This window comes from Ambystoma mexicanum, chromosome 4p, assembly GCF_040938575.1.
Source record: "Ambystoma mexicanum isolate Mex_15411 chromosome 4p, UKY_AmexF1_1, whole genome shotgun sequence".
Taxonomy (NCBI): domain Eukaryota; kingdom Metazoa; phylum Chordata; class Amphibia; order Caudata; family Ambystomatidae; genus Ambystoma; species Ambystoma mexicanum.
The window spans coordinates 139,068,322-139,089,155 of NC_090927.1; the positions used below are offsets into that span (position 1 = coordinate 139,068,322).

Consider the following 20,834-nt stretch of genomic DNA (forward strand, 5'->3'; position numbering starts at 1 on the left):
GTAAAATCAGCCTACTCTATCGATTTACTCTATTGGCTGGGAGAGATCCAATAGGTGATTGGTCGCACGTGAAGCACCACATCTTTGCCTGTCCTCGACAAATGTATGGATGACGTGCTATAATGTGGAGATCTCTTTAGAGGCATGAGGCCATAAGGTGATAGACCCACACCTTGAGATAACGACCTTCAGAGAAAGGCAACATGTCCTTGTTCCGCTGCATGCATTGACTCACCGAGTAGATCGCTTGATGTTGTGGTGGATGTTGCCGCTCTTGTTACTGTTGACGTTTCATTTGCTGTTATGGGAGATAAAACAAAGAAGGATACAAATGCAATCAGTTACACATTCTGGTCACGTGCTCTCACCTGAATCATGAGACATCTTTAGTACAATGTCTTCCAAATGTAACATGTCATGCTTACACAGTGATGAGCGAATGATGGGTTGGGGAGCTGTGTTGGTGAAAGAGGGGTGAGGCTGATGAAATATTGAGAGAGAAGTCCTTGACTTCATGAGAGCAACAGCAGAAGATCTCTCCTTGACTCTGTATGTTGGGACAGAGGCAGGGTCTGGGGGCTGGAAGGAGAATATACACGTTCTGGGCTTTTTGTGACTCTGGACTTCTGTTTTTCTGGTGTCTCTGTTTTGAGTCCATCTTATTTACTTGGGAGCCCTCAGTCCGCCATCCACAGAGGCCACCAACATCGCTCTGAGCTTTTCACCTGCATCCACACTGTCTGCCCAGGCGGCTCGGTTGAAGAAGTGTGGGGCGGGCACCCTTCAACATGATGGTTGGGGGGGGCCCCCTTTGCTTACAGCGAAGAACAGTCTGGGGAACCCGTGGGGTGCATACATTATGATGGAGACAAATACACCCAGCTGCTAATAGCCACCAATTATCAAGAGAGTGCCGGTCCAGCAGGGAGTGCCTATTGTGTTGAGACCTGCTGCAGGGGTTTCCAAATGCATGCAGGTTTGCTTTTATGTTATGCTATGTTAAAGGTTCTTACACCGTGCACTGTTGCCACCTGCATGGTTTTGTGGCGCTCGCTGGGTGTATGACGAGGTGGATCTGGTGGGTCTGCACACAGCAGACACCTTACAATTCTACTATGAGCAAAATGAGCAGGCATTGCAAGCATGACCCCAGATCTGGGGCAATGCACCTAAGTGTTGTTCGGGTATAACCCTGTTGGTTAGACGCCATGCCCAGGCTATAACATATGAGCATTTTAACGTTTTTCTACCCAGCCCCGCCCAAAACACACCCTTCGGGGATTTCTTTTGTTGAGGCACGTTGCTAAATCTGGTGTCTTTTGTAGGTCCTGACGCATGCGGAAATGCTTTGTGGGACAGATGACAGCATTCCCAGTGTTAAGAGCGCCACCAGGCTCCATACAAAGCTGCATGAGATGCAACAGCTACCCGAACACAAATCCCAACCTGTGCAAGAGACCCCTATGTTGCCTGGGACTCAGGGGGCAGGCTCAAAGCTCCCGTCCCTCCTTCCTATTGTCAAATGCATATAGGGCCAGCCTGAGGCATGGGCAGTCTGTGCGCTGGCCCAGGGCGCCTCTGTCAGGGGGGCCCTGCCCAGCTCTCTGACTCTCTACAGTCAAGTAGCCCCTTCTAGCAGCTGCCGCTGCAGGCCCCTATATGACTGCTTAGCACTTTCTTTCTTCTGGCAGAGCATTTAAAGTGGGAGCGATTTACAAGTCATGGCCAATTTAAGAGACCATTGTTTTGGGCAAGACGTTCTTGACATTTCCGTTTTACGAAATGCAAAAGTTAACTGTCTAAATCTACGGCCTTCCCCAGGCCAATTAAAATATATCACAGAAAACAGTTTTCAACTAACTACATTATTTCAGATGTTTTTATTTAACACACCAAAAAGTGTTTATTTTTGCGTGAGTGTAATATTTTCATCACATCACATATGAAGCATGCATTTGTGAAACATTGAAACACAAACAGGTAACGTTTCACGCATTACTTTTTGTTACGAGTCTTGAAAGTACATTTTTAAAAACTCAAAAACCATTGTTTGCCTTCTGCTGAATTGCAGTCTGGTTTTTGTAGGTGCTCATTCAAGGTGGGAGGAATAATGCCACAATTCTACACTTTTTGCCTAACACATTCCTATAAGGATTTACCTTACTATAGTTTTGTGTACTTTTCAGGCCATCTTCAGAAAAAGAGAATATTGATGAAAGCCAAACACGGGGTCGGGAGGAGTAATGATGAGTGAGCAAGAGAGGCCATGAATATTTGCCCAGGATGTGGCAAGAGAGGTTGCAATTTGGAGAATGGCGAGGGTTTTTTCCCTGGTTGTGGCCATGTGCTGTTTTTTAGATAGTAGAGGATACATGCGGGTGGACAGCATCCGTCCACTTTTTTCAGGGGCAGACACCCCCCACCCCCTTTGGTGATTTTGAGGCAGGCAAGATTGTTCAAGTGTTTGGCTACCCGGTTTTCCCCCAGAACGAGGCCCAAACAGGCCGAAAACACGTGTCTGGGGTTGCTGTTGGTACTCTTGTTCAGAAGAGAATTGTCTGGCATTTTGGTGCTGGACTGCCCTTGGGCAGGACAAAGACTGAAATGTAGTAGAAATTTCTCTTCTGTGAAAGGATGGTGAGCTAAAACTCTGGATGCGACTCTAACCCGGGATATAGGCCGGTAGTAGAGAAACTCCCAGAACCACCATTGTTTTTAAATATTAAGTAGCTTTGGGGTTTCACCCTAAATTACTAGGGTAATCCAGGCGTGGAACCCTTGCTCACTGTTCATAAAGAGGCACAACCAGGTCAAAACTCGTGTCTGGGGCACTGGACTGCTCTTGGGGAGGACAAAGACTGAAATATAGTGGACATTTCTCTTCTGTGAAAGGACGGTGAGCTAAAACTCTGGATGAGACTCTAACCCGGGATATAGGCCAGTAGCAGAGAAACTCCCAGAACCACCCTTGTTTTTGCATGAATTGCTTTTATCCATGATTTGGAGGGAATCATACACTGTCTGGATGGTGGCTTTCTCGATGCTACACTTGACACCCTGACTTATAGTCCTTTAGGTGGTGGAGTTGTTCGATTCTGGCAAGTAGTTGTGTAACAACTGCTTTTTCCAAGATTTTGCCAATAAACGTGAGGTTCGTAATGGGGCAGTAGTTGGCCAGGTTGTCTGGATCTAGAGTTGTTTTTTCAAAAGAGGTCATGTGAGACCAGTCTAGAGGGTGTCCGGGTAGGACCCATCTGTGCGGGAGTTATTGATGATGCTAGTGATGAAAGCCAGGATTATATCATCAGAGGAAGAAGTAGGTGTAAGGGAGGCAATCATTTTTAGGAGATTAATGAATGAATTACATTTTTATAAGACGCAACATGCCCAAAGGCCTCAGTGCGCACTGAAGAAGGGATCATGGGGTAGGGGGGAGACAATGCGGTGGAGAGAGATGAGAGAATTCGATCCAGAGGAGCAGTGTGTGTGCCTGGGTGCAGGGGGCTCTAATTCTGTGAGAGGTTGATTCAATGTTCTCTTGGATTTTGTCTATTGTTTCAATAACCATTGTGTTGGTTCCTAGTTTCTGGTACTTCAGGGTCGGGCAACGGGTTGGTACATTATTCGGTGCCAGCTTTTGATCTTCGCTATGGGGGCAGAAGTTCCTATGGCGAGGTCGTAACACCACACTTTTCCATAGGAATAGGAAAATCTATATGTTGTACAGAAGGTATAAACATATAACATCTCAGTAACAGTCTCCTAACCTGCTGAGTTGCCTTTGAAACAATCTGCTATAGGATTACCTGCTACCGTCCCCCTGATAATCCCGCGCCCGCCAACAAGTTTTTGCCTGCTCACCCCTCCAATAAAGGCTCAAGGGGTACATTGATGAGGTTAATTTCTCATTTTGAAGGGGACAACACTTGATAATTTTGCAAGATGCATGCCAGCACGTCACCAAGCCAGAACCCAGCAGAAGAGGAGGCAGTGATTTAGAGGAGAATGGCATTCAATCTTGTTTGATACTGGTGAGTTTTTTTGGCACAAGCCACAAATTTGCCAAAACCATTGTTACAAAAGAGAGGGAGAGAGGGGGAAATGGGGCTCTGTACTGAGAATATCTAGTTGGCATAGCAACCATCAATCCCACGTAATGAAATGGCCAACTCACTAAAATGTATTTTCCCAAACTCCTCTGCTGACCTACCCAATGACGTGCTCCCTAACAAGATTTGTTCCAATCAGCAGCTTTGAAAGAAGCAACTCGGCCAGGCTTTCTATTTTGCAGCCACGTAGTGATTTGCCAAATTGGGCTATTTGCGCTATTTGATGTACACTTGGGCTATGCTTGGGCTACCTTTGGCAACATCTGTGAGGGGGTTTTGGTAAAGTCCTGTCTGGAACAACAACTTTAGGAGCCCACTATGAGTGAACTGGGTTGCAGCCCTCAGGTTTAGCCTGAACTACCGAAAGGTTTGGTAGCTGTGGCTGAGCAGCCAGGAGGGCTGTGGGGCAGCACACACAACCAGAACAAACGCTTAGTTTAAGGAAACACATATACACATAAACGTTAAATAAAAATAGGTATTTATTTTATATACACTAAAGCTTATAGCATTCAAGTAAGGTAAGTACTATCACAATAATATAGTAGAACACAATAGCATTATTCACTGTAGTCAATACTAGTCAAGAACTGCAAAGGCAAGTAAATCAAGACCAGTAAAATACTTGGAACAGGTATACAGACATTTGTAGAAACTGTTATACTTTAGTATTGCCTAACATAGGCAGTCCCACCCTATCCTGAGAGAGCTCAGGAGGGGGCACTGCGACACCAGTAGCACAGGGCTGCTGAAGAAAAGGTGGGAAAGCAGAGTAAAGTGTTCCAGAAGGCAGAGTCCAGAAGACAGGTAGGCTTCACAAAACATAAGGAAATTAAGACTTCCCTTGCAGCAATGCCTCAAAAACAAATGTCCTAAGGCAGAATTAAACCCAATGGGTCGTCCACCCCAATGGGGCTCAAGGCAGGCCCTGGAGGGATTCAGGCAAAAGTGGATTGCAGCCCCCCAGAGCACACGTGCAATGCAGCAAGCTCTAGGTAAGTACCTATGAGGGAGACAGTACCTTTTCAATGTTAATGTTAATGTTAATGTTAAAGGACATTTGTACCGCGCACTATCACCACCGGAGTGGTCCCTTGGCGCTCTGGCAGCTCTGAAACAGGAGGGGAGGTTGAGTTAGTGGGAGGAAGCAGGAAAAGTGCATGAGGGCAGTGATGTGCTGTTGGCGGCCTCAGCCTGGTGGGTCCGTTGTCTGGGCCTGGGGTGTTTGCGGCCGGTAGTCGTCGTGTACTGTTGTGCAAGGCTATGTGTGTTTTTGTTTTGTTGTTGCAGTGTAGTGAGGTTTGTGCGGTTTGTTGTGCTGTAGGTTTTGGTTGTGTTTGGTTTGGAGTTTGAGAGGTGTATGCAGAAAGGGAAATAGTTAGTAGGTGTTGGTTAGTTTGCGTCTCTATCCTGAATTGAAGCGCTCTGTTTGTGTAGTCTCCCCTGTTGCGGCTCTGTCCTGATCTGGGTCTGACTGGCCTACAGGTTCCTTACTCCTCTAGCCCCCGCCTCTGACATGCTCTCTCATAGCTCCCCTTATCTTCCATTCATACTCCTGTGGCCATTGCACCTGCCAATGACAACCTCTCAGGTAGTGGGGCGATTGCCAATATCTCGATAATTCCACACCCATGTGGTACCTGGCGGTAGTTCATTAAGGGGCGGGAGAAAGTGTTGGTGGGACTCAGTCTCTGTGCGTATCGCCTGTGTTCCAGTCTAGCCGGTGTCACCCGTCCAGGTGCCGTGGGCGTTACTCTCTCAGGTCCGGGATGTCCGTGTCTTTTTGGTTTAGTCATCCCTTTCAATTAAGAAAACGATGCAGCAGGAAGGTCCCCAAGTGGAGGCGACAGCACACCCTGCTTTGGGTTTCTTGCCCTTGGTGGTTGAAGAAGGAACTCTGGCGGGATCAGACAAATGCACTCAAGCAGTGGGAAACCCAGCACAGGATCTTCGCGGCACTGGTGCATTGAAGCCTTTCACAGGCTTCGGTGCAGCGAAGTTTTCCGTCCGGAAGACTTGTCTCTGTTTTTTGGTCGTTGGCTCGGCTGAGAGGACGTCTAAGAGCGGGAAAGAGTCACTGCAGGCCCAGAAGAATGCCCACAGGTTTCAGCCGAAACCACGCTTCACAAGACGGTGCACTGCAAAATGGCACAGGCCCCAGGATATTGGGAGTTTGCAGGCCTCGAAGCTTGCAGCTCTTCATGGGATGGTGCAAAATACAGGTGGTCTTGAGCAGTTGCTGTGGAAGTCCTTCTGCGAATTCCTCCTTGAGGTCCAGTGGGTGACTCTGAGTTTCAGGCCCAGGACCCTCGTCTTTTATGTATGCACACTGGCTGAGTCCACCAATCACCAGACATGCATCCATTCAAACTTGGGGGTTACTGTCCAATGGGGCCAGGCAGCCTGCCAGCCTCTTAGTGGAAGTCAGGCGCACTGAAGGAGAAAGACCAGGGTAGTTTGGGTCACCTCCCCCGTTTCCTGTCCTCTCAGGCACTCAGCCTTTGTGAGCTTTCCAAGGGATGCCTGGGAAAGACAAATGACCCAGTGAGACCTCCCCCACCCAGCTAGGTAGGAGAAGGCTCAGGAAAGGACAAGTCATCAAGAACAGGGCTTAGAAAAGTAAAACATGGTGACCCTTTATAATTAATCATAATTGTTCATTTATAACAAGCTTAATACCAGCGAGTGGTTTCTAAGCGCGGGATCGGGGTTCAAACCTGTGTTGCGCTGCATTGTCTTGGTTCCAAAACAAACACCTTGCCCCTGAGCTATCCTTCCTCCTTCCTCTTGCGTCTTTTGCCGCAGCTGTGACAGCAGCCTGCGATGAAAGTTCACAAAAAGTAATGTAAAAACATACACAGCCACCAGCCTGTTAGATGAGCTTGTCACAGTAACTAAATGTTACCGGAGAGGCGAGAAAAGGCAGACAATGTTTCCCCTAAGCACTCCACCTAATGTGGGGTGCGCTGATCTTGCAAAATAAAACACGGGTAAGATAAAAAGTACCCCCCCTGCCTTGGTAACAGTGTGTTAACGCAGGGAGAATAATAATGGACGCTCTAGCAGCTCCCAGCAACACTGTATAGAAAGTGCTTGTGCTGCAATAGTAAATTGCAGATGCCATTAAAGTTAGAGGAAAGTATAAATCCATTAAAAATTACCAAAAAGGGTTCCCATGGCCAGCGTAAAATGCTGAGTGTCCAGAAAGGTTCCCACTCACTCAGAAGAATTAGTCATTACAAAGTCCAATAGTCCAGCACAAATGCTGGGGGACTCACAAAGTGGGGAGAATTTCACTCAAAACGGAAAATCAACCTCACAGCATATTCTTTTTCTATTCGTACCACAGCAGCCTCTCCTGCACTCTATAATAACTAGTGTTACTTCCTTTGTGCCCTTCAAGCGTCCTTTCATTTCAAGGTGAAGTAAAGACGTGGATCTGAATTCAAAACCACCTCATCAAAAGCGCACGTGCTTCCTCGTCTCCACTCTCCAGGACCTTCATTGGGCATTTCGTGTGTGTCAGCATGGAGCCGGCCCTTCAGTCAAGCAGCGTTCCGCTTGCAGTGACTGGGCCAGAGCGCAGACACCCCACGTCCCGGCAGCCGAAGCCGGCTCTTCAGTCAGGCAACGTTCCGCTTGCAGTGGCTGGGCCAGAGCGCAGGCCCCCAACGCCCCGGCACCTGAAGCCGGCGCTTCAGTCGGGCAGCGTTCTGCTTGCAGTGGCTGGGCCAGAGCGCAGACCTCCCACACCCCAGCAGGCGAAGCCGGAGCTTCAGTCAGGCAGCGTTCCGCTTGCAGTGGCTTGGCCAGAGCGCAGGCCCCCAACGCCCCGGCACCTGAAGCCGGCGCTTCAGTCGGGCAGCGTTCTGCTTGCAGTGGCTGGGCAAGAGCGCAGACCCCCCACGCGGCAGCACCGGAGAGGACATTTTCTATTGCCGCTGAGAGGAAGGTAGCCTGTTGCATCATGTCGCTTTAATTGACTGGGAAATTGGAGGGCTCCAGTTCAGCCTGCAGGTGGTGATACTCCCGATAGGTTTCCTGTGGATGACCACCAACCCCTGGCCACAGGCGCTCTCTACAAGGTACAGTGAGGTGCAGTCACACTGCCCTCTACCACTGCGCACACAAATCCTTGCAGATGCCACACACCTCCTCCTGTATAAAGGATGATAACGTGTTATCTGCACAACATTCAAAAGCATTGTTTTCATTGCGCAGGATTAACCTGCAGTTTAGATGTTTTGATGTGGACTCCTACCAAGACTCCAAGCATCAAAATAGCACTCTCTATAACCCACCCCCCACTCTCTCTAACACCACCAACCCAAACCCTGCTCTGACCCCACCCACCATACACCTAATCTCTACCCCTACTCTCTCTACCCCACCCAACCACACGACCACCATTCTTTCTACCATTACCCACCCACTCGCTCTACACCAACCTACCATACCCCCACTCTTTCTACCCTCATCCACCATACCACCACTCACCCACCCTACCCCTCTCCCTACCACCACCCACCCACCTTAACTCCACTGTCTCCCCCACCCACCCTACCCCACTATCTACATCCCCACCAGTGTGCAGTGAAAAAGTCGAAAACATTATGTCGAAAGTCATAATGTCGAGAAAAAAAATGTCGAAATTCTTTTTTCTGAATGTTTTATTTCTTTATTTATATATTTTTTTGGGTTCCGCAAATAAAAAAAAGGGGTAAAACAAAAAAAAATAGAAAAAAGGGGGGTTGGGAGGAACCCCCCCATTTCGAACAAAAAATAAACAAAAATAGACATTCGATTTTTTTTTCGACATTATGACTTTCGACATAATTTAATTCGGTAATATCACTATAAACCATCAACACCCACCCTACCCAACCCAACTCTCTTTAGAAATACCATCTCTCTCTACCCTACCCCTCCTACCCAACCTCACTCTCACCCTTTCTCGCTCACATTTCCTCTTGCTCATCATCGGCGGCTCCCTCTATCCGTAGCTTCCTCCCTTGCCCTATTCCCCTGCTCATTCTATTGCTCATCATCGGCGGCTCCCTCTATCAATGGCTTCCTCCCATGCTCTACTCCCCTTCTCATTCTATTGCTCATCATCGACGGCTCCCTCTATCAATGGCTTCCTCCCATGCTCTACTCCCCTTCTCATTCTATTGCTCATCATCGACGGCTCCCTCTATCAATGGCTTCCTCCCATGCTCTACTCCCCTTCTCATTCTATTGCTCATCATCGACGGCTCCCTCTATCAATGGCTTCCTCCCATGCTCTACTCCCCTTCTCATTCTATTGCTCATCATCGGCGGCTCCTTCTATCAATGGCTTCCTCCCATGCTCTACTCCCCTTCTCATTCTATTGCACACCTGCGCCCCTTATCGCATCCTCCTTTCAAACTTTGCACTCTCCTCCTTACACCCTTGTGCATATAAATACCAAATGCAAAGAATAACAGTAAATGCCAACACTATTGGCATTGCCACTGCTTATTTTTGTGTCTGGTCGACCCATGCAAATACTGCACAGGGGCAGAATTACTCTACGGACCCAGTTGTTCAAGGAGAACAGGTTCAACTGCCCCAATATACTCAGCTCCTATGTGTATAGTATTAAGTCCACTCACAGTTTTTTTAGGACTTGAGCCCTGTTAATGTTTGAAGACCTGTGCAATTTCATCACCTCAGTGCCTCAAGAACCCCCAGGTAAGTAGACTCTATAGCACCTTAAGGCAATCCTGCAGTAGACGCAACCTCCCCAGACGGCCTCAGGCCCAATCCCTGCCCTGACATGAAATCCTTGGGACCCTTTTTGGAGTTTTTTTTAGGATTATTATTATTATTATTATTATTATTATTATTATTATTATTATTATTATGGCATTTAGTGAGCGCAGACCTAACTTCGGATCACTTTACAGAGGTAAATAACCATACAGATGCATAACGGAGCGCTTTATAGAGGTCTACAACAATACAGATACATAACGGAGCGCTTTATAGAGGTCTACAACAAAACAGATACATAACAGAGCGCTTTATAGAGGTATACAACAATACAGATACATAACGGAGAGCTTTACAGAGATATACACCAATACAGATACATTATGGAGCACTTTTATAGAGGTATACAACAACACAGATAGATTACGGAGTGCTTTACAGAGGTATACAATAGTGCAGATACATAACAGAGCGCTTTATAGAGGTATACAACAATACAGATAAATAACACAGCAGTTTACAGAGGTATACAACATTACAGATAATAATAATAATAATGCATGCATAATAGAGCGCTTTACAGAGGTATACACGAACACAGACACATAGCAGAGAGCTTTCTAGAGGTATAAAATAACACAGATGCATAACGGAGCGCTTTACAGAGGTATACACCAATACAGATACATAACGGAGTGCTTTATAGAGGTATAAAACAATACAGATGCATAACGGAGCGCTTTACAGAGGTATACACCAATACAGATACATAACGGAGCACTTTATAGAGGTCTACAACAATACAGATACATAACGGAGCGCTTTATAGAGGTCTACAACAAAACAGATACATAACAGAGCGCTTTATAGAGGTCTGCAACAATACAGATACATAACAGAGCGCTTTATAGAGGTCTACAACAATACAGATACATAACGGAGAGCTTTACAGAGATATACACCAATACAGATACATTATGGAGCACTTTTATAGAGGTATACAACAACACAGATAGATTACGGAGTGCTTTACAGAGGTATACAATAGTGCAGATACATAACAGAGCGCTTTATAGAGGTATACAACAATACAGATAAATAACACAGCAGTTTACAGAGGTATACAACATTACAGATAATAATAATAATAATGCATGCATAATAGAGCGCTTTACAGAGGTATACACGAACACAGACACATAGCAGAGAGCTTTCTAGAGGTATAAAATAACACAGATGCATAATAGAGCGCTTTACAGAGGTATACACGAACACAGACACATAGCAGAGAGCTTTCTAGAGGTATAAAATAACACAGATGCATAACGGAGCGCTTTACAGAGGTATACACCAATACAGATACATAACGGAGTGCTTTATAGAGGTATAAAACAATACAGATGCATAACGGAGCGCTTTACAGAGGTATACACCAATACAGATACATAACGGAGTGCTTTTACGTCCTAACAACAGAACAGACATACAGCGGGGTAGGATACAGAGGGGCACAGAGGAGGGGTACAGCTGTAACAGGTGGCAGGGAGGAGAGCAGAGGGGCGGACGGCGTCTAGCGAGCCAGGTGGCGCGAGGGACGACGTGATGACCCAGGTGTTGAGGAGGAGAGACTCCTTGAATAGTTGGATCTTGAGTTCTTTTCTGAATTGTAGGAGCGTGGGGGCGTGTCTGATGCTGACGGGGAGGAGGTTCCATAGTCTTGAGGCGTAGGCAGAGAAGGGTTGTTTTGTCAGTCAAAATAATCCTTATCTGTACCTTCTTAAATAAAAGCATGTTGCTAGTTTGGGCAGTATGACCAAACAGATACGCAATAAAAATAAAACCAATCGTGATACGTCCGGAACAACAGCCGTTCGCTTCAGTTAGCAAAACACAATCACCATATTTTTGCAATGCCTTCCACAGTCAGATGGTGTTTTCAAAGCAAAGCTTCAAAAATACATTTTACAAGCAACATTTCTACCAATTGCATCTGGAAAGAGATGTGTTCAAGTGGCCGAAATGCAAAATGGTTTTAAATCCCGGCTTCGCCACTTAACCAAAGTGTGTGCTCCCAGGCAAATGCTTCATCTCCCTATGCTTCATTCCCACAATGAGGAGTCTCTGCAAGTATTCAGCTCGCACTGTCTGCTACTGAAAAGAAGCCTCACTCCTGATATTGCCACGTAGGTAAACATTAACAGGGACAATTCATATACTGGACCTGACAGTCTATTTGACTCCTGCTCATGGCAACCTGTTTTTCATTGAACTTCCCATGATATCTTTGCATAGTAAAGGCTCATTCTGTGATATCATTTTCTGTAATCACTGATGCCCCTATGTATGCACATAAGGAGGTGACCACAAATATTTTGCCGCCATGGCGGGCAAATCCTAGGGGCATTCCTGGGCAGGGCAACCCTCTACCTTAATTTCTAGCAGGCATTGGTGTCATCCGGCAGCCCCTCTCCCTCTTAAAAGGGGCAGTTCTCATGAATTGAGCACATGTGTAAAAAAAATGTTGCAGCCTAGGCTCCCCAGGGATGCACATACCGCATAAGGGGTAGTACCTGCTACCGTGTGTGCCTGCACCGCCCTCCCACAAACACCCTCTCCTCTCCAGTGCAGCACATCCCTTAAGGTGAACTCTGGACTACATGCGGGTGGGCAAGGGGGTGCATAAAAAGATAGTAAAGAGTCTTGCCTAGCCGGCCTATGCCTGCCTGTGGCACAGAGCACAGAGAAAACATCCCACCCTGCCTGTGCAAAGGGCTCCTCCATTAACACAGCTCAGGAGGAACGCGCCAATTATGCTGTGCGCGTGCCCTGCAGTGGCCGTGGCAACATGGAGTCCTCCCTGTGCTACAGGTGAAGGCATAAGCGACTGAACACGCTAGAAAAGTAACTCCCCTGTGTATCTACATGCCCCATTCCATTCAGGAGGTGTTTACTCAGTCCGATGTGCTTGACTTTGCATTCTGGGACTTGTAGTCCGGGATTTGCAATGGGGGATCCAGGGCTGCAACTCCCGGAATAGAAAGACAATTAGCTGCAGAATGGAATGGGGCATGTTGGCATGTATGAATTCCCACACTGTGCTATAGTTCCCTGCACCTCTGCTGCAGTGCAGCATGGCAACAGACATGGCGTGTTACTAGAGGGACTTGCACAGTAACACCGTTTAAAGCAGTGTCTGTTTCTTGAGTTTTAGTTCAACCATTTGCATTGGGTGCCCCTTTTCATGATCCCATCGCTTGCCGGTGTTGACCTGGAGTCCTTGCCAGGCAGGTGCGGCAAAGTCAGAATAGTTCACTGCACATTGGGCTCACGAGAGGCATACAACGTTGTGCCGGTTAAGCCATTGCGGCAGCTCAATTAGTTAATGCACCTGCCACAGAGAACTCTAAACACCCTGAAAATCAGAGATTCAAACACCTCCCAACCTGCCCATCCATCTTTCCTAGATTGAGAGAATGAATACAGAAGGGGGAATTAATCAATACCTGCTATGGTCGCCTTATTACATCAGTGCTGGAAATGTTAAAAATATACTCTGTAAAGCTCATCTCCGCTGGGGTGTAGGGCATAAATGATGGGGGTGGGGCAGAGCAGTGGTCTGGGCTCCCTAAATAATCCCTTAAGGAGTGCGGCCTAGACAGTGGACGATTACTTTTTTTGTGTGTTTGGCTGAAACAACCTTTTACAAAAAAAGGGCACTGATTTCTTACTTTTTCAAAACAAGAACAAAGAAAATTTTGAGAAAAGGAGCACAATATGATTCTACCAATAAACACAAAATACAAAAGTTCTACAAATTACTACATAAAAGACAATTCATGTCCAAGAAAGGGAGCATAAAACAATAAAAATCTTTTGATACATTTCAGCATTAGTCAACAATATTGCAGCTTGCAAGAACCTGCACCACAGCAATTGTATGAGGATTGTGAACCCCAGCAATTAGACGGTCCCAAAACATTTCTGATATGAAGTTAGTGCTGTTGACGATTACCTATCGAAATGACTCAATATGTCCTTAAGCTTCGTTACACCAGGGTCCCATCCTTGTCTAAGTATATTCGCTATTCCCAGTGTGCTGGTTGCATGTATGAATGAGCCAACAAATACGTGGGTAGACTTGAGCATCGCGCAACACAGTCATGAGTTAATGGTGTGGCAACAGTTCTACCACACCCAGACCCATGAGCCACAACTTCATCTCAGGGCACTCAATTACATCCAAATCTTCATAGATATTATTTTGGAATGAAAGACGGGCTATAAATCTCTCAACAAGGTCCATGCTGTCACAAAGAAGCAAAAACATAACCAAGCTGTAGCTAATACAACTACAAATGTCGCCATCCACAGTGGGGTAGGGAGACGCTCAAAAGTGCTGAGCAAGATGGCTGCATCCTATTGTAGCTCCATTCTATGACTGGGGACAACCACTTATTATGGCCATGGAAGTCGCAACAAGGGAGTGACTGTGATCGGGAGAGCCTGCTTTGAAATGTGTGGTGATGAGTGCGACGAGCAAAGTCACTCCGATGTCAGTGCCTGGTGCGCTGATGATACGCTGGACCGGCTTAGCTGGTATGCTCCTCCTAGCTGACGCTGCTGCTGGACAGACGGATCTGTGAAACTCAAGCCCCGTCTGGGGTCCTCACAGCCTGGCTGGGGGTGGAGTTACCTGACCTTGTATCAGCGTGCCCTTCTGGCGGCAATACGTTGTGAGTTGATGGAAAAGAAATATCACACAACCTACGGGCTTGAGGCAGAGGCTCATGTGACTGTTGCTTGACCTGTTGGACAGCTAGTTGGTCCCGTAGCGGAGCCGCTGGTGGGGAGCACATTCGCCTGCGCTGTACAGCTCCTTGGCCCCATGGCTGTGAGCGAATTTGGGCAAGAATTGAGTGGATTGGTGATGTGCCTTCGCGCCCCTGACCAGCCTGCCCTCCAGGGTTGTATGGAGGTGGGACAACAGAACATATAGCACACCCCGCACACGCTGTCAAGAACGTATCCTCTGTGAGGGCACTAGAAGGGGGCACCTCTCCACGTCGCTGAAGACAGAAGTCCTATGGTTCTCCGTGTTTGTCTGGCAGCATGACTGAACCAGGGTTGAGCATCATTTTCTAGGCGCTGAGCGCACTGGTGGAGAGAGACAGGGGATCACCTGTACTCGCTATACCTTGTCAACAAACAACTGTGCTTGTCGCGTGACGTGCATAGGAACCCAACATAGAGGAGGTCAGACATCACAGGGCAATTCCTTAATCTATGCTCTTCTCATTTACACGGTCTAGGAGAGACAACAAATCCTGATGCCCGCCCCATCTATTATCTTCACCGTCCTCTCATAAGAGCATCTTGTCACCAGAAGAACAACACTGAGTGCCACTGACCGCCACACTGGTGAGAGGGCAGAGCTCCTCCAAAAACCACAACAAAATGGATACAACTTCCCAGCTACAGACGATTCTGTCACGAATGAAAACCCTGAACCAAAGAACTCAGAAACCAACACCACAGTTCACGACAACGTGAATGAGACTAAAGAGATCAACAGTCGCATAAAACGTGCTTGCAGAGCGTATCACCGACAATGAACAGAGAATAAGCATGGTGGAAGGGTTCCATACTACTTACAAGGAGAGGAAACCCGGTATACTACTGTCTAATCACAATTAGCAGTGTATACTTTGTCTATATCCGGGAGGATAGTAGTCAATGTATAAGGAGACAAAGTTATAAAGCAGATACTAGAGGTGTCAAACATTAACACTCTTAGTAAAACACTAGGAAGGACCAGTGAAAGTTAAAAAGTCAGTATCAAATTTTAATAACGAAAAAAATTGTAAAATTTAAAACATCCAATTAAATAGATTGGTCCAAAAATACAGAAATTGTCACTTCCAATGTACAAAACAACAATAGGGAATACGTAGCAGGCTCGGATGGCCAGTTTAAAACGATGTTATAGTAAAAATACAGAAAAAATACGAACACTGCGGGTACTTGTCAAGCAAATAGTATGGTACCCAACCAGGCATGGATAAATGTGACATAAGTTTTACTCTCTGTTTACAGTCCAGAAATGTGTCCCGACATGTTTCTGTTCCTTTAAAACAAAGTGTGGAACATTCATCAGGAGGAAATTAATTTACAGCATAGCCTATTTAACAATTGGAGTGGTAAACAATACAACTAAAGTATCATAGCACCTGCAAAAGATAAAAACAACAGACATCAAAGGGTTAGCTAATCAATAACTAGATACGTTGGCAAGTTCAAAAAATGAGCTAGGCACCATATCAAGGGGAATAATTACCTATCAGTGTGCCAGTGGGGGCTCTCTACTTAGATTAGTAGGTGTAGGGAGGCGACCATTGCGGCCCTACAAGAAATAAAGAATAATCTACAGCAAAAGTTTCTGCTGAAATGAAAAAGCCTCAGAGTACACACAACACAGCAGCAAATATTGGGAAAGGGACACCCTGTAGGTGTCTTTAAGTAAAAGCATCTCGTAGTGAGAGAGGGGGACCCGTTAACAGTAAGTCCCACCAATATACAAAGAAAAAAGAAAAAAGAAAAAGAGAAACCGGCAGAGAGTTAGCGGGGCCTGCATCACAAGAAACACGTGAAACAAGTGACCAAGCCAAGTCTGTGTAGGGCCACCAGGCGGGGACCTAACGGCAGTGACAATCCCTTATTAAGTGTGCAATAGTATGGTGATCGATGGGACCGGAGCACAACTATCCGCCCAGGTGAACAACACTCGGGGAAAATAATCCCGCGGTGGACAGCGTGTCGGTGATCACAAGTAAAAGGAATAAATTACCTTAGTAAGCCCATAGATGTAGAAACGGGGGATGAATCACCGCGATCCGCACTAAAAAATAAAAATTGAGAAAAAACAGTACGATCAGGGTTAAAAAACGATCGAACCTGCATCAAAGGACAAGGTGATGCAAAGGAGAGCGAGAAGCATCTTGCAAACCGTTAGATCGCAGAATCACTTACCAAATGAGGAGGAGTGCACGGCGGGCAAGTCTACTGCACTCGTAGGATCAAACAGAATGTATCCAGTGGCTGTGCGATGCGGCTGATGCAGGCTGGTAGTCAAGGGTAACCCCGGGAGTCCTACTACTATGTCTGTTCGACCGAAGAAGGGTGCCGTGAATAGGTAAAGCCCGGCAGCCATCTTGGAATGAAGTGGCAGATAGTGTATAACGGGCACGAAGTATACCAGTGTGAGTTAGTGGAGAAAACCTGTGATATGAGAAAGGACAAGGATCCTAATAGAAGGAGGATCTTAAAAAAGGGGGGGGCTAGGGAAAACTCGGGGTGAGCGAGGTAACTGACCAATGAGCTCCAGAGTGATACAACCACAGTGGGAGAGTTGCCTGTAGGTACATCGTAAATAGATACTCCATATGTCATAATGAACAAAGAGATATTACAAGAGAAAACGAACTATTATGCCAATCGATCGACTCATTGAGCCCCGTAACATCACTATGTAGGGTAAAGATCATCTTTTGTTCCATTTTCAACAGTTTCTTTTCACGTGCTGTGTTATTCATTCTTTTCAGGGCCAGGAGGACCGTCCAAGTGAAGTCCTCATATTTGTGTTTCAGGAGATTGAAGTGTTTCACAAGCGGAGCATTCTCAGTTCTGTTCTTCAAACAGCTCCGATGTTCCATTATGCATGTTTTTACTTTTCTGGCAGTTTTGCCGACATAATGCAATCCACATATACAGGTAATCATATATACCACAAAATCGGTATTACAATTAGTGAGGCTCTTTTGGGTCCAGCGTTTTGAGAGGCCAACATCAACTTCTTTAGTTCTAGCAGTTAATTTGCAGATGCCACATGTGCCGCAGGGATAATGCCCAGTGGCTTCTGGGAGACCCCAAAGGGTGGTCAATTTAGGTTCCGGAATATTGACCGATTTCAGTTTGCTATTACTAACTATATTGCCTCTTTTATAAGCAAAAATAGGCATAGGGATAGCTTGAGTAGCGGTTCTGAAAATCTTCCAGTTTTTCTTTATGATGTTGGTGATTTCAAAACTCTGGTCCGTAAAGGTGTTCACACAGACAATACGATCCTCTTTTGGTTTTGTTGGCTTGGGTTCTAACAGTGCTTCCCGATTATTATTAAATGCCCTTTTGGCTGATTTTTTAATTAACTTTTTGGGGTAGCCTCTTTACTGAGTGTGGAAGCTTCAACTTCGTAGGTTTCTTTATCAGAACTATTCCTCTTAAGACAGAGAAATTGGCCAAAGGGGAGGTTGCTACGTAAATGTTTGATGTGGTGGCTAGAATAATCCAGAAGGGAATTCTTATCTGTCGCTTTATGATAAGGTTTTATTTTCAAAACCCCATTGAGGGGGGAAGATGGTAAGGTCCAGAAAGTTAGTAAACTCATTACTAGAAGTCATTGTGAATTGTAGTTGGGGATTGAGACCATTTACCCAGGTAAAGAAATTGTTGGCGTCGTCCTGTGTTCCCTTCCACAATACCAAAATGTCATTGATGTAGCGACTCCATTTGGTGATGTTGTTGCTGAAGGGATTGCAGTTGTTATAAATATGTGATTTCTCGAAAGTTTCAACATATAGATTAGGCACGCTCGGAGCCATGGTGGCACCCATAGCTGTACCCTCAGTTTGTTGATAAAATTTCCCGTTGAACTCGAAGTAATTTCGTTTCAGTGCGAGTTCCACGCACCAGAGGATAAATGAGGTGGGTACTGGGTCGTTGTCTTCTCGGGTTAGAAGTATTTCTTCTATGGTATCCACTGCAGCTTGTTGTGGTATGTTAGTATACAAGGAGACAATATCCAAGCCTATAAGTAGGTTGGTCGTGGGGTCAAAGTCAAGATTTTCATAGCACTTGATAACATCTCTGGAGTCTTTAAGATAAGATTGCATTTTTTGTACATATATTTTCAAGTAGTGGTCAGCGAAAGTGGAGAGCGGTTCTAGGACTGAATCGATTCCCGCTACAATGGGACGTCCAGGTGGGTTCAGAAGAGTTTTATGTACCTTAGGAAGGGTGTAGAACGTTGGAATGCTAGGTTTCTTGTTGACGAGGAAGTCCGCTTCTTGTTTAGAGATCCATTCACGGTCTTTCGCCTTCCCCACTTTATCAGCTATAAGTCGTTGAAGTTCAGGGGTAGGATCTTGAGTTAATAGGCGATAGTAGGAGGTATTGCTCAATTGTCTCTCGCATTCATCAATGTAATCGGTGCGGTTAAGAACCACAATTCCTCCACCTTTATCCGCCTTCTTTATAATGATCGATGGATTAGTGGACAAGGAGTCAAGGGCTTTGCGTTCCTGGTTGGATAGGTTGTGAAACGTCCTCCGATGGTTATCTTCCATGCCGGTGACCTCCGCAATGACTTTCTTTTCAAAAACAAGTGATTCAGGAGAGAGACTCTGTCATTTCTGTCATTTCATCACCCGGTGGAAGATAACCATTAATCTCTTTCTATAGAACTGGACCCGGCTATAAAAGAAATACAGTGCCTCAACACTAAGGTGGAAAGTGACAGATGCTATTGATAAGGCATTTGCAGCTTACTACTCTGACATGCATGCGTCCCTTCTGTATACAGACCTGGACCAAATCTCTGCTTTCCTATTACTGGTAGAATTACCACGACTATCGGATGAAGAGCCGTAAACCGTAAGTCCTTAAATACATCGATTTCCATGGCCGAGATAAATAGCGCAATACCAAGCTGACCACGGTGGCTGGACCGGACAGTCTCCCGATAGAGCTTTACAAGAAGATGAAAGATAATATTTCACCCAAAATAGCTGTACTGTTCGATGAGGCTCACAGGGTGAGCCGGTTGCCCCACTCAATGGGTTCAGCCAACATTGCCATTTTTCATAAACCTGGCAAAGGCCCTACATTGTGTGGTTCATACAGACCAATACCTTTGATCAATGCTGATGTGAAAATTCTGGCTAAATGTCTTGGGGCGGCTTGAACACCTTTTGCCTAAACTGGTACCTCATGATCAGACAGGATTTATAATTGGCAGGCACTCTCAAGACAATATGAGGAGACTCTTGAATATAATAGTGACCCGGTCGGCGTGGATGATGTGATCTTATCCCTCGATGCAGAGAAAGCCTTCGATAGAGTCCGCTGGGATAAAATGTTTATGGTATTGGCTAGGTTCGGCATTAGGGGGATATTTTCTTGATATGGTCAAATTCCTATATTACAGAGCAAAGGAAGCATGGCAATGTATCACCTCCATTCCTATTGCACACTGGCAGTAGACAGGGTTGTCTATTGTCCCTGCAATAACATGTCCTGGTGATGATTGAGCCCCTAGCCTTCAGGTTTGTTACAGATAAAAAGGCATCGGAACATGTGAAAACGAACATCGCAAATCACCATATGCTGATGATATTTTTTGTATACAGGCTACTGTCCAAGAACTCTACCATGCACACTGGCATTATTGTGGGAATTCTGACTGATTGCAGGATATAACGTCAACTTCAGAAATGATGCCACTTAGAACAGACATCCCTTTGGATCCGGGTGAAGTAACACCCTTTAGTCTTCAGACCGATGCAGTTAAGTATGTGGGAATACACGTCGGCCCGACTGCCATAGATTGACAACATCAATTACCCACCGATGGTGACTAGAATGAAATTGGGCCTGGACAGATGGAATATCCCCCCATTATCATTGACTGCAAGGACTAATACTATTAAAATGAACTCCCTCACCAAAAATGGTTTATCTGGCCCAGGTGAGCCCTACTTTAGTATGTTCCTATGACGGCATAAGAAAGTCAGAATCAATCTCAAAATCATACAGGCCAGTAAAGAAGATAGGGGAGAGCGTTTCACCAAGCGACACAGTGGTATTGGTTCAAACTGCGGATGAGTAACTCGGACAGGTCCAGTTGGTGGGTAATGGAAATAGCAGCACTTCAACCC

At 45.9% G+C, this 20,834-nt stretch overlaps 1 long non-coding RNA gene across 1 annotated transcript in view; it reads right to left on the minus strand.

Annotated features, from left to right (window-relative positions):
• Positions 1 to 235: 235 nt before the first annotated feature.
• Positions 236 to 20,834, minus strand: part of LOC138452554 (uncharacterized) — a 35,554-nt gene continuing 14,955 nt past the window's right edge. Inside the window, exon 3 of the long non-coding RNA XR_011260216.1 lies at positions 236 to 298. This is a non-coding gene — a long non-coding RNA (uncharacterized lncRNA). The remainder of the gene's footprint in view (positions 299 to 20,834) is intronic.